This window comes from Anabrus simplex, chromosome 4 (genome assembly GCF_040414725.1).
Source record: "Anabrus simplex isolate iqAnaSimp1 chromosome 4, ASM4041472v1, whole genome shotgun sequence".
Lineage (NCBI taxonomy): Eukaryota > Metazoa > Arthropoda > Insecta > Orthoptera > Tettigoniidae > Anabrus > Anabrus simplex.
Window position 1 is genome coordinate 15,203,593 of NC_090268.1, and position 13,949 is coordinate 15,217,541.

A 13,949-nucleotide genomic window follows, 5' to 3' on the forward strand; every position below is an offset into this window, starting at 1 on the left:
TACACCAGTCTTTCCAACGCCTTAGAAAGCGCTGGAAGAATAGAAACTGGGCGATAGTCAGAGGTCAGTTTAGGATCGTTTTTCTTTGACAGTCAATATTAATATTCATTTCAGGTGTCGGACGCGATATGGAGGGACTGAGGATGACTAGTGTGGTGACCATGTTTCCGGAGAATGTGACTAACTTCGATAGCATGTCCGTGAACTTCCATTTCTTACAATAATGTTTCTGATAATTTTCAGGCCGTTCTTTCTTTGTTCAATTCTTAAATCACAAATGTTGAATTTTAATTCATGATATTTTCCCAACACCTTATCCTTTATTTGTGTTTTACTGCATGTTTTTCAGTTATACTATATTCAGTTTTGTAAACTGCATGCATCGAAAATCAAGATTAAAAGAATCAATATCCTCTCCCGGATCTACGGTTTCTGAGATTATGGGAGATGGCTTTTATTTTATCTTAAATCTCCTGCCAACCGTACAGATAGTGTAAATACATTTTGTCTTCTATATTTGAAGGGATAGAATACTGCAGTTAAGAACACTGATGTTGAATTTTATTTGCCGATTATCATAGAGATATACAAAATTATCCATACATAGATTTTATGACCATCCATTGATACCTAAATTTACAATTGAAGCTTTTCACAGCAACAGAATATGCGTCATTTTGTCGATTCACCGCACGTTTCTTCTCTCTTGTCAGGTAGTGGGTGCAACTTCTCCTTCGTCCATCTGTCATATCTGTAGTCTATACTTCTATACTTAATATTATAAACAGGAAAAATTTGTTTGTTTGTAACGAATATACTCAAAAACTACTGAACCGATTTTAAACATTTCTTCACCTATAGAAAGCTACATTGCGAGTGAGTAACATGGGCTGTATTTTATTTTCAAAACAATTCGAAGTGGGGGTACGGGGGGTAGATATAAAAATAATAGGCTAATATAGGCAAAATATCGAATTTGTCGTATAAGGACGAGACAAAGCTCAATTTAATCCTCTTGACGCAAAGAACAAAACTCGGAAAGCCCTACGGGCCCGAAAACCATGTTTTAAGGCCCTAAAACCAACCGTTACGGAGATATTGGCACCACACTACCCCTGCTCTAGGAATCGGATAAAGTAATGAACTGCCGTAACCATGGCAACGTCAGCTCCAGGATTCTAGAGCAGCGAAATTATCTATAGGATAAAAGCAAGTCGGGCTAGAGCGATGTATATATAAATATTTAAAAATGAAAAAAGACGTGAATTAATGAGGCACTTCCAAAAATCTCAGAAATTTGAAACTTGGTACGGGAGAAACTGATGACCCCAGGATCCCTACAAAAATCGGAAATTCTCAAAATTCCCTGAAGGGGGCACGCCAGGGGGGGCTCAAATTTTGGGCTCAGCATAAGAACACAGTCGTATAGTATATCCAAAACGATAACCTATAGGTTTCGTGGGCTTAAAAATTTTCGGGAATTTCCTCATTTTTATCCCCCATCCCCCCAAATCAAGATGGCGGCACAACCTGCCAGACGAGGTAGACAATTGAAATTTGGTGAAATTATAGCTTTTGGTCCCTAACCGACGGGAAAATTCCAAGATGTTCAAATTTTTCACTTTTTACCCCCAAAGATATCGAAATATGGAGGCAATTTTATTGACTGTGCAGACATTCCTTTTGAGCTATTTTGTGGCTAAACGGTAAGTCGTATCACAAAACGGATGACACAACGTCGCTTCAATTCGGAGTGATCTACAACTTTGGTCCTGTGACATTTTGTCGTATCTCTCTCCCTTATACGTTAAATTTGGCCGTATTTCTGGATTGTTCGTAAATTTGGTGATTTTTACACGTATATTTCATTGTTTGACACACTTATAAGAATGATAGAATCATCACGTTGGGTGCGCACATTGGCACGATTAAGGGACATATGTGTACCAAATTTCATGATTCTAGCTTATACATAAGTAGGCAAAAAGTAATGCAAAATGTTAAAAATGCACCCAAATTTCACCCTATTCAAAAGTTGAACTGTATTTACCCCCTTAATATGGGAGATACGAGGATATGGTTTAGAAATAAACATGTAGAGCAATAAATGAAGCGTGTGATGGCGCAAACCGTTTCTTAATATCATAAACCGTTTAGGAGATATGAATCTCGAAGTGGAAGTCTGCACTTTTCAACGTGCTCATGCTTATCCGTCATCTATCTATATATATAAAAGCAAGTCGGGCTAGAGCGATGTATATATAAATATTCAAAAATGAAAAAAGACGTGAATTAATGAGGCACTTCCAGAAATCTCGGAAATGTGAAACTTGGTACGGGTAAGCTGATGACCCCAAGATATGGCCAGAAAGTTCGTCTTATCGTACAATCTGTTTTTCGATTTGATGTACCGTTTTGCAGCAGTTATTCTGTAAATGATGGTTAACATCCTTATACTTCCGTATGACGACTATTTTCTTTCATTGACGTCGATTTGTAGCAATCGAGAAAGTGTTTGTCTGCCATTGGTATTAAATACATTGCAAATCGATAGTGACTCTCAGAAGGATGATTTCTGCTATTGTTTTCAGTCCTCCCCACATCGACTTTGACAGGCAATAAGAATGGGGTCGTCCTCCATCTCTTGTGCACTATTTTAATGCATAAATCCCTTCTCGATTCGACTAGCAGAACTCTAGGGAGCGTGTCTTCCATTTTAAATAAATTGACCCGTCTAAAATGTGACTGACGATAGGCATAGTGGCCTGCTAATTATAATGGAATCTCACCCACTCGGTGTGACTGGCAGGAAGCTGACTGGCATTAGAAAATGCGTCTGCCATTATAAAGATAAGAACGCAACTCACTTTTGACTGGCAGTAAGGAAGGTCCTTGCAAATAAAATAAAAGTTCCTCAACTGTAATCTATCTGAAAGTAGGAATTGGGGTCTGCCATTGTAATGAAACCTCCCCAAATCGATTTTAGCCGCGCACTAGGCAATGGGGTCCGCCGTTAAATGAAAATTACTTTCTTCGTTGTGAATTGCAGTAAACAAGTGGACTTGCCGTTATCATCGCAATTCCGCAAATCACACTTTCATTGGAAACAACGTCTGTGGTTTTCACAATACTGATTCTCGGATAAAGCCAAGACAAACCCAATTTAAAAATCTTATTCACTTAATGTGCACTAATTTACTTCGATATCCGTATACAATGTAGAGTACCGTAGCGAAGCACGGGTACATTTGCTAGTCTACAATAAATCACAAAAACTTAACGTTACAGGCATGAACACTGATATTACGAATCCCCTTTAAAAATAAAAGAACACAAATATTCGTTTCCAGAAAAACCATTTAAGGGGGGGGGGGTTAAAAAGTGAGGAAGGAGTTGAATTATTTATATGAGGATACTTATATCTCAAAAAAGAAGATGTTACAGACTTTAAAATTGGTACTTGGAATCTCCTTTAAAAATGAACACACTCTTTTCGGAAAATCCTCTTAAGGGGGTGAAAAAATAAAAAAGCGGGTGAATTTTTAAAAAATAAGTATCTTCTTCTTCTATCGCTTTACCCACACCTGTGAGGTTGCGGGTGCGAACTGTGTCGCACATGTGGATTAAACCCTTTTTTACGGCTGGATGCCCTTCCTGACGGCAACCGTATGTGTAGGGATGTAATTTATACTTCTACAATAATATTATAAAAAGGAAAAATTTGTATATTTGTTTGTAACGGATAGACTCAAACACTACTGAACCGATTTTAAAAATTACTTCACCTGTAGAAAGCTACATTGCCAGTGAGTAACATGGGCTGTATTTTATTTTCAAAACAATTTGAGGGTGAGCGTCGAGGGGAGATATAAAAATATTTAAATAATAGGCTAATATAGGCGAAATCGAATTTGTCGTACAAGGACGAGACAAAGCTCATCAAAAAACAAAACTCGGTAAATCCTTCGGGTTCGAAAACCATGTTTTAAAGCCCTAAAACCATCCGTTATATAGATATTGGAAGCACACTACCCCTGCTCTAAGAATCGGATAAAGAAACGAACGGCCGTAACCATGGCAACGTCAGCTCCGGGATTCTACAGCAGCGAGATTATGCATGTACGTTTCGGCATAGCTGCCAACCAAAATTGATACACAAATGACTTACTATCTGAAGAAAAAAAACCTGTTGTTTAAGACGCTCATAGCACTCTTTTGGTGGGGGGGTGGGGTGGAAAGGAAGTGATAAAAATAATAGCCCCGGAGATCTCCGTAGTACAGCGACCAGCGGTTGCCGTCGGGCCTCCGATTTTACGTACTGGCTTAGGTTTCAGCATTTTGCGGAGTCTGTTATGTGTAGTTTAAAGTATTTTCTATCAAATCATGGAGTAGTAGGATCACTGATGTTAAATCTGCCGATATTTTGGTCCACTTTTACGATCATTGTAACCATGAAACCTATATATACTGTACACAATTGTCAAGATGACTTGAAAAAATTTCTCAACATTTATACTCCTTTAAAAATGAACACACTCTTTTTGGAAAATCCACTTAAGGGGGTGAAAAGAATAAAACAGCGGGTGAATTTTTTAAAAATAAGTATCTTCTTTTATCGCTTTACCCACGCCTGTGAGGTTGCGGGTGAGAATTGTGTCTCACATGTGGATTAAACCCTATTTTACGGCTGGATGCCCTTCCTGACGGCAACCGCCTTGCTTCCTTGACCTAACACAGGAAGCTTTGGTAGTAGTGATGGCCCTTCCCCGCCATCACCCGTGGCGACCATCCAGTAAGTCGATGCACTTTCATGCCCGCGGAATCCTTTCGGACGCGCACCTCATCCTACGTGTTTGTGCGACATGAGAGACAAGCCCTGAGAATTATAATTCTCGATAATTATAGTAGTTTATTTTATGCATCGCGTATTTTCTTGATCATCTGTAATAGTTATGAAATGTCGGATCAAACAAATACATTCAATAATAATTATATTTGTGGTCCTATCTAGCGGAAGTATACTTACACTAAACCTGCAGCTTTGTCAAGGGAGCAGGTATATCTAGGTGGGATTGAAGGAAAAACCTGGTAGCAAAGATCTTAGAGGTCGACGCTAATTAGGAACTAATATTTAGAGGCCCCATGAAGAAAAGAAGAAGATTATGATGATGATGCATGTTGTTTTAAGGGGCCTAACATCGAAGGTCATCGGCCCCTAGAAGAAGAAGGTACACTCTAATTCCAAAAATGACAAATTTTTCTATGTACTTAAGTAAATACACCAGTGATATAAATATCTAATGAAGTCAGTCACACCGATAGTATGAGTAACTAAAGCCAGTTTCTGATAACCCGTACGAAGAACGGGTACTTCTGCTAGTATGTTATGAATCCACGAAGAACAGCAGCTGCAGCAACAACTATAGGTGGGCCGGCACAAGGTTGCACTTGACAGTTGTAAGTCATGTTGGCACCACTATAAAAATGAAATGAAGAACGTCACCCGTCAATCAGAATCACCAATCTACTACTTTTAATGTGAGATACAGTTACGCATTTTATTCATGTTAATTCGTATTTAATTCCGTATAGTGCTTATAATATTTTATTTGCTTATACAAAAATGACCATTTATATTATGACGTTTAAGCGAGCCACAAAATAAGTACGAACTATTTTCAGTTGATTGTTGTTGGCAATGTGTGTAGTACGGTGGCGCCATCTATAACTAGCTTGACTACCATATTGAAGTGTTGCCGTTTCGTCCGCCGCCGCTAGCACGTGGTCAGGTGTGATTCGCGCGTTTAAGAAAGTTTTGTTTTCTTTGTGAGATAAATGTGAAATTTTATTTTAACGAATGCAGTGCGATGTGACGTAAACGACAACATAGTCATGAACTGCGAAGTGATAACCCTTTGCGCCGCGGAGTGACTCTTAATAGTCAGACATTAGTATTAGTGCGGACCGGGCGAGTTGGTCGTGCGCGTAGAGGCGCGTGGCTGTGAGCTTGCATCCGGGAGATAGTAGGTTCGAATCCCACTATCGGCAGCCCTGAAGATGGTTTTCCGTGGTTTCCCATTTTCACACCAGGCAAATGCTGGGTCTGTACCTTAAATAAGGCCACGGCCGCTTCCTTCCAACTCCTAGGCCTTTCCTATCCCATCGTCGCCATAAGACCTATCTGTGTCGGGGCGACGTAAAGCCCCTAGCAAAAAAAAAAAAAAAAGTGCGGAGAACTAGTGAGTTTTACGAGAGGCAGAGGAGGCAGAGGCTTGTACAGCCGCCTCTCTGTTCCTGCAGATCAAGTTGTGGAACGCATATGTCAAACATTAGGGCTTTCAAAGCGTACTGTTATTCAGACAGGTGTTCGCCTCCAAGAAAAGAAGGAAAAAGGGACTGGGCTACATAGCAGTAGCGGAAACGGGCCTGATAGTAGGGATTTGTTTCACAGCACTCTGAGAAAGAAACGAATTAAGCCAACTCCTGTAACAGGAATTAATTCTTTCCATGCTGATGCAATACGAAGATACGTGTACGATTATTACAGCTCAAAGTCCTTTCTGTCATTGTCACGGACAATGCGCCTTACCACTCTGTAATTAGTGGAATGGCTGCAGTAAAGAAATATCCCAGAGCATATGTGTATGACTAAATTAGCCGACGAGGTAGCGAAGGAACAAGGGCACGAGGTTATTAGGTTGCCGCCGTACCACTGTTACTTCAACCTCATTGGGTTGGTACAGTATGGGGTGAAGTGAAACATTACGAACGCACTAATAACAAGTCATTCACAATTACTGAAGTGTTCCAGGAGAGTATTGCTCGAATGGATGCGGCTTCGTGGAGGAAGAAAGTTAGGCATGTCGCAACATTCATTAACTCGGCAATGGCAATACATGGCATCATCAGTGACTGTCAGGAGGTGATGATCTGCCTAGACGACAACGAAGGCGACGGTAGTGATGGCAGTGATCTGGAGGGTATCGAGCCTCTACCTGAGTGAATTAGGTATGAAAATAAGATTTCTGAATTTTCGTAAATTGTATGAACTGTATTTTACTTGAAACTTTTTGTGTTAGCACCGGTGTATATTATTGGTGTATTAAAAATGAGATTATTGTCGCCCGATTTCTTCCGTATTTTCTAACATCGCGATAATAAGAACTCCGTAGTATATTTATCTCGTATTATTTTGTGTGATGAAGTACTTTATTGTAAACTTAATCGGTGTGTTAAAAGTTCGATTTTGTCGGCCGATTTCATTTGTATTTGTGTTGTGTATCATTGCGATGATATTAACAGCATTTCTCCCATGTTTTTTAAAACTCACGTGTCGTGCAACCAGCTGTTGTTGCGGCGGCAACATCGCTTCGTGCGCCATTGCAGTGTGACCAACATTGTGCAACCTTACGCCGGCCCACCTATAGAGCAGAGAAAAGCATTTAAGAAACATTTTACACAGGACTTTTCATCAGATCTGCCTGGAAGCCACCAGCGGTCTCGCAGCAAAGGAAGTAGGATATGAGGACATAACCGCCAACCAAGGAGAATTCCTTCAGTTTTGACTTAAATGCAGCAAGTTGCAACAGTGGCTACAATTTAGAGAGTGGGTGCACTTTGTCTCCTTTCGGACGCGCACCGTATCCAACTCTCCGAGACTTCAGTCGTCCCCGCCACTCGGGCGCGGACTGATCCTCAAAACAGATCAACAGTCCCTGACCTCATCTGGAGTTCGGCTGTCACCCCAAGGACACCACCAAATACGATGAGGGTGTCTTGCTTCCTTGACCTAATACAGGAAGCTTTCGTAGTGGTGATGGCCCCTCCCCGCCATCACCCGTGGCGACCATCCAGTAAGTCGATGCGCTTTGTCGCCCCCGGAATCCTTTCGGACGCGCACCTCATCCCACGTATTTGCTAACATCCCCGAAGTTTCAGCCGTTCCCGACACTCGGGACTGAGTCCCCAAACAGAGGAAACCCCTGTTCTGAGGAGCAGTGACCTCGTGTCGAGTTCGGCTATCACCCCGACGATATTAACAAGTACAGTGAGGAAGTGCCAACTGCGATCGCAGCAGGCTTTCCCGTAGTGATGGCCCCTCCCCGCCATCACCCGTGGCAACCATCCTGAGAGTCAGCACGCTTGATTGGCCCCGGAATCCTTAGGGACGCGTGCTGGGTGAACGGGGAATAGCGAAAAGCTTTCTTACCCTTCTTATATTAACTGAATGCGGACTGCACAGTAAACGACCTGTTCAACAATAGTATGTTTCTGTCGTATCTTGTTGTTGACTGAGTACTGAATACGTTCTGACTACAGAGCAGAATGAAGGCTTCTCCCTATCCCATTATTTCCTTACCAGACCTTAAAAGTATGTTACACTAAGGATGAGGTCGTGAGAAAAAACTGAGTTTCTGTTTTATATTGTATTGTTTCCTACTGGAGGATTGTTGAATTGGTCTGGGAAACTCCTGTTCTCGCATTCTATTCTGGACACATATTCCTTTACGGATATCAAATACTGTAGTAGTGTTACTACCTCAACCCTGTAGATGGTGTACTGCGCTCAATGAACAGTGACTACTATGTATCCCATGTATTACAAGCTGCCATTTACGCATCTTTTAATACGTTTTTCTGGCAATAATAAGTTTGTACGTTTCCTTAGAAACAAGTCCGACATATCAAGCTTCCATAAACTGAACCGCAATATTATTTACAGTTATTCAGAACACTTCCTTCGTGATATACAGGCCGTATCGAGGCTTTCATCGACCCGAGAGTCCACATAAAATCTAAATACATAGCTACATAAAATGTTCCCTTCTCACCTTACATGAGAAGCAATTATAAATAACATGTTCAATTTAACCTAATTTGAACATAATATCTACAGGCTTCAGTTCTCGCTTATTACGTTTAATTTCAATAATAATTCACTAACCGTAAATTATTCCACTCATTTCGGTAAGAACCTGTGAATATTATTGTTACACAAGAACATGAAAGCCCCAGAATATCTTAAGTTGGGAGCGTGGGTTGGGAACCAAGGGTCATTTTTGTGTCCTGGCATTGCTTCCACTTACTTGTGCCAGGCTCCTCACTTTTATCTATCCTATCCGACCTCCATTGGTCAAGTCTTGGTCACTTCTGACCCCGCAGATATTAGGTTTCCGAGACCTATAGAGTCCTTTATTTTCACACCCTTTGTGGCCCTTGTCTTTCTTTGGCCGATACCTTCATTTTTCGAAGTGCCGGATGCCTTCCATTTTTTCCTCTGGTTAATGTTATATAGAGGATGGTGCCCAGTTGTACTTATTCTTATAATAATAATCACCACCACCACTTACAGAAATAACGAAGAAAACTGCATTACGATACTTCCCTGCTGGCAATCAGCCAGATACTTTGCCAAGGTAGGTTCCTTGTCAGTCACTCAATGCAGAGCATGAAACCCGAAGAAAATAGTAATATTCTCCGTCATTTGAAGAGTAAGCGAATTTGTTTAAAATGAAGGTACGTTTCCCATATAGTCGACGGTGAATATGCTCTAGATATTGTACCGGGAAAAAATGTCTATCTTTGGGGCCGCTGACACTAGCTTGAAGAGCATGGAATATTTCTAAGGGTGTGGCATGTAAACATTGGAGTCGGTACAGAGAGTTCATTGAACTTAGATTTCTTTGGAAATTTAGTTTTATTGTTCATTGAAAACAAATTCATATCACCTTTCATACAAGTTGAGTTGAAGCGTTGTAGCAGACTGGAATCTCCGGACTCCGGGACGATTACTGGACGGGCTGGACAGGAACCACGCCCGTCCTGGATGTGAAGTTTTCGACGTTCTAGGATTTCTCGAAGTTCTAGAGGATCTGGGAGTCTCGAGTTTCTAGGTGCACACGTTGCGGGGTTCGATCTCACACGATAATATTGAGAGGTGAGGTGTGCTGAGCACACAAATCCCCCGTATGGCACTCAATTCATTCGTAGCACTGTTTAATAAATTAACATTGACTTTTGAATATTGTATTCATTCATTCATTGTAAGTTGAATGTGTCGAATGTTAATTAAATTGACGCTAGAATCTTGACACTCGAATCTTGATTCAAACACCTTGTTGAATCACCAAGGTTCATAAATTATTACTTGAAAGTAAAACAATTAAACTGGATATCTGACCATAAATTGGATGTCAGCCGAATTAATACTTGGGAAAATTATAATGTCAAATTCACGACATAAGTTTGCTAACATTGGCAAGGCAGACTGGAACGTTCTATTGGATCACTAATCTTTATCATCACAGTTCCTAACTTACTGATTTCATCAGGTTATGACTAGAACACAATATTGAGCGCAAGATGCACAGTTCATGCAAGTGCAGGACACATTAGCACGTTCGTAATAAATTAAACAAATTTAATGGCACTCGGAAATGTCCTATTCCGTCTATGTACAAAATTACGTGTACTTGAAGACTGTTTAGCAACGTCATTAAACGATCATTAAAGTTAAACTGCACTTGGAAATAGTCTAACACTGTTCGTGTAAAATGATTATGAAGTGGAATTATGGCACTGAAAAATTCTATGTTCTCTCGGAACTTCACGAAAGGAAAACAAATTCAGATATGGCATGGGTACTCTATGTTTCCACAGTCAGTTACGATGACACAAGTTTAAACACAAGTTCAGATGCGGCACTCAAAAATATTCAATGTTCCCACAATTTGTTATGAAACATAAGTTCGAACATAATACTCGGGAATACTCTAAGTTCCCGCAGTTCGTCACAAAAAACAAGTTCAATGCGGTATTTGGAAAATTGCAACACTCATAAGAAAAGTTATATGTTCCCACAGCTTGTCGCAAAACACAAGTTCAAATATGACACGCTAAAAATGTATATGTTCTCAAAGAAGGTTTACGAACACAAGTTCAAATATAGCACTTGGGAGGGTTACAACACTCACGAGAGAAATTTTAAGGTTTTTCAGTTAGTCATAGAAATACAAGTCCTAACACGCCACTTGAAGAAAATTATAAAGTTCCAACTCCACTGGAACCGAGCACTCGAGATGCAATGTCTCGTCCGACCAAAGGTTCGGTCTGCCGCACTTGCAGAGCTCCACCCGTCACCCGTATTGCAGAGACGGTGGAGTAACACTGAATCTGTAGCCTGGATCGCCCTCCTTTTATACCTGGTTGTGACGAAGCATCTAGAAACGTGGGTATTATCCACCTCTATAACTCCCAAAATACGTGGTGGATTTTCTCCAGAATTTGATAGATTGCACCTGTTACGATGGCCTCCAGGTTGGCGGTGCAAAAACAACAACATATTAACTCCAAGTAGACTTTTACACATGGGTCGGTACATTACCATATATGGTCACGCCTGGCTGTGTGAAGCTCACTCGAAGCGGCTACGTCACGGCTGTGCACGCGAGGCCGACGTGACAGACAGGCCATGGTCCGCTAAAGTCACGTGACAAGACCAGTCCCAGGAATGGCAGAGCGAAGCCGGTTGTTACATGTGTTCTTGCGGTGTTATTGGTAGCTTATTGTGGATTATGCAAGGAAATAACGGAGATGTTGTGTTTATTTGAATATATTGGTGTTGTGCAACAGTTCCTTACATTCATAGTGTTGTGTGCGGAAGTGCAAGTAAGTATTTATTTACAAAAATGTGTATATAACTTCAACGTTCTTCACTTCATTCAGCAATGCTGGGCTGCAATACACAAGTTGGATAAGTTACAACTCCAGTGCTGATGATTTAGAGGTAATACATTTATATCGTACTTAATTACAGATATATGACAATGCCTCGTCGCTGTAGTGTCTTCGGCTGTCGGTCTAATTATGACACTAAAACTGAAAAAAACATCGACTTTTTCCTTACCGACGGATGAAAGCCGCCGTAAGCTATGGCTTCGTTACATTCCGACACATTTTTATAAACTGAAAAACCCAATAGTATGCATAAAACAGTTTGATGGGTCGTGCATAATTCGAGTGGACAGGGTTACAGTTAAGGGAGAACTGAAAGAGTTTCCAAGAATAATTCCGAAACTGACTGAAAATGCTGTGCCAACTACATTTCCAAATACACCTTCATATTGTTCGAAGTCCACTCCCAAAGTAAGAAGTGCTTGCTGATGTAGAAGAGGATAATCTTTGAACAGCTATTCAGGATAGTATCGAATCCAATAAAATTTACCTGGCAGAGGATTCATTGAAGTTTCTGAACGATATTGGTTTATTTCTAGAAACCCAGCAAGTTTATTCCAATAAGTAGACTGTAATTAAGCATGAGGGTAAATTATGTATTTGTCTCCTGGGAGTTGATAAGGGAGTGCCACGCGTTACTTCATTTATCACTGTACTGGAAGATTTGACCTACAGTGTAAATATAAAAACCGGTAATGACTTCACTGTAAATGCTTCCTTCAAAAACATTAAGATATTGTACTCTATTAACGCTCTAGAAAATATAATGTCACACGTGGAAAAGGGAAAATAGTGCCTAATATGAGGTATAAGGTTGACTGCGCTATTCAACTTTTGCAAACTATTCTCAGTTATGATGACAGCGAACAGTTAAAATTTATTGTAGAACAACTTAATGTGTCGCAGACCTCAAAAAACAACAGACAATATGGTAACAGTACTATGATAGTAGCATCTTGTATATATATATTTATTCAGTCTCTGCATACGATGCTATTCGAAAATGTGATTTAACGTTTTTACCACATCCTCGTACCTTACAGAAACTTATTTGTAATTGTACCGGGCGGTACACCTCCACGCCGCTAATTCAAATTTTGCGCCGGTTGAAACTCCCCTACTGGAGAAAGCCTGAACTTTATTTATGGTGTTAATTTTCAAGTTTCTCAGAAGATGTCACTACTTGGAAATTCTGAAGTTTCTGAACTGGGTCGTTTTCGACGTATTTTTGTTTTGCTTAAAGTAAGAAGTGTGAACTTTCTCTTCTAGAGGACACTACTGAAAAACTACAATGGTGCACCCTAGTGCAAGGTGAAAGAACTGTTTTTTTTTTTTTTTTTTTTTTTGGAGAAATCTTTATTTCAAAAGTTTGTTTCTTGTTAAATTTCTTTCTGGTATTGTTTAAGTTGGCTGTATTCCCCTTTCTTTCCCCTTGTTTTGAATTTAGCCAATCCCGAATTTCTTTAATTAATTTACGACCAATAAAGTGTTTCTTCTTCAAATTGGATATGCTGCTTAAACCTAACCAATAAATGATTGTGGGCGGGTGTTTTCTTTCCTGAAACGCCTCGAACTTTCCGCGAGAGTATATAAACTGCTGATTTTAGGGTCTCTGCGCCACTTCTCTACCATCTTTCAGTGTGTAAAGTACATAGCAGGGGGCGGGAAGCGCCTCTTTCTTCGGACAGCAGTTCAACAACCAGGTAATGGCCGTATAATAACTTCTTTTCTTGCTAGCTCAGCAGTTTAACTCTCGGGGCGGGTCCGAAGCTTTTTCACCATGTAACCTTTCCCTAAAATGTAAAGACTCTTGGTATCTATTCTCTTTTAAGCTACGTATTGGGATAGAGAGTGCTTAACCCTCTCGAGCTCCCACTCATATTGTTTTGAGGTGAACTTATTTCTCACAACCGATTCTTCCTTAATGTAATGTAAATTGTTCTTTTCTAAAGTCACCTCCGTAGTATAGGATTAGCCCTTGCATTAGCGGCCTAGAGCCAGATTAGGTTTTAAACAAAATGTATTAGGAGTGCAGATCGCCTCCTCTCAAATTGTTATTTTAGAGGTCATGTAATTAACCTTTTTCTCACTTAATAGATCTCTGTAGGTTTGGTATTTTACCCCTGTGTATATGTCCTTAGAGGACAGCTTGAAGGTGGAATTTGGTGTGGCCTTTGACAGGCTTAAATTTTGAAAGCAAGTTGCTCTTTCTTGAA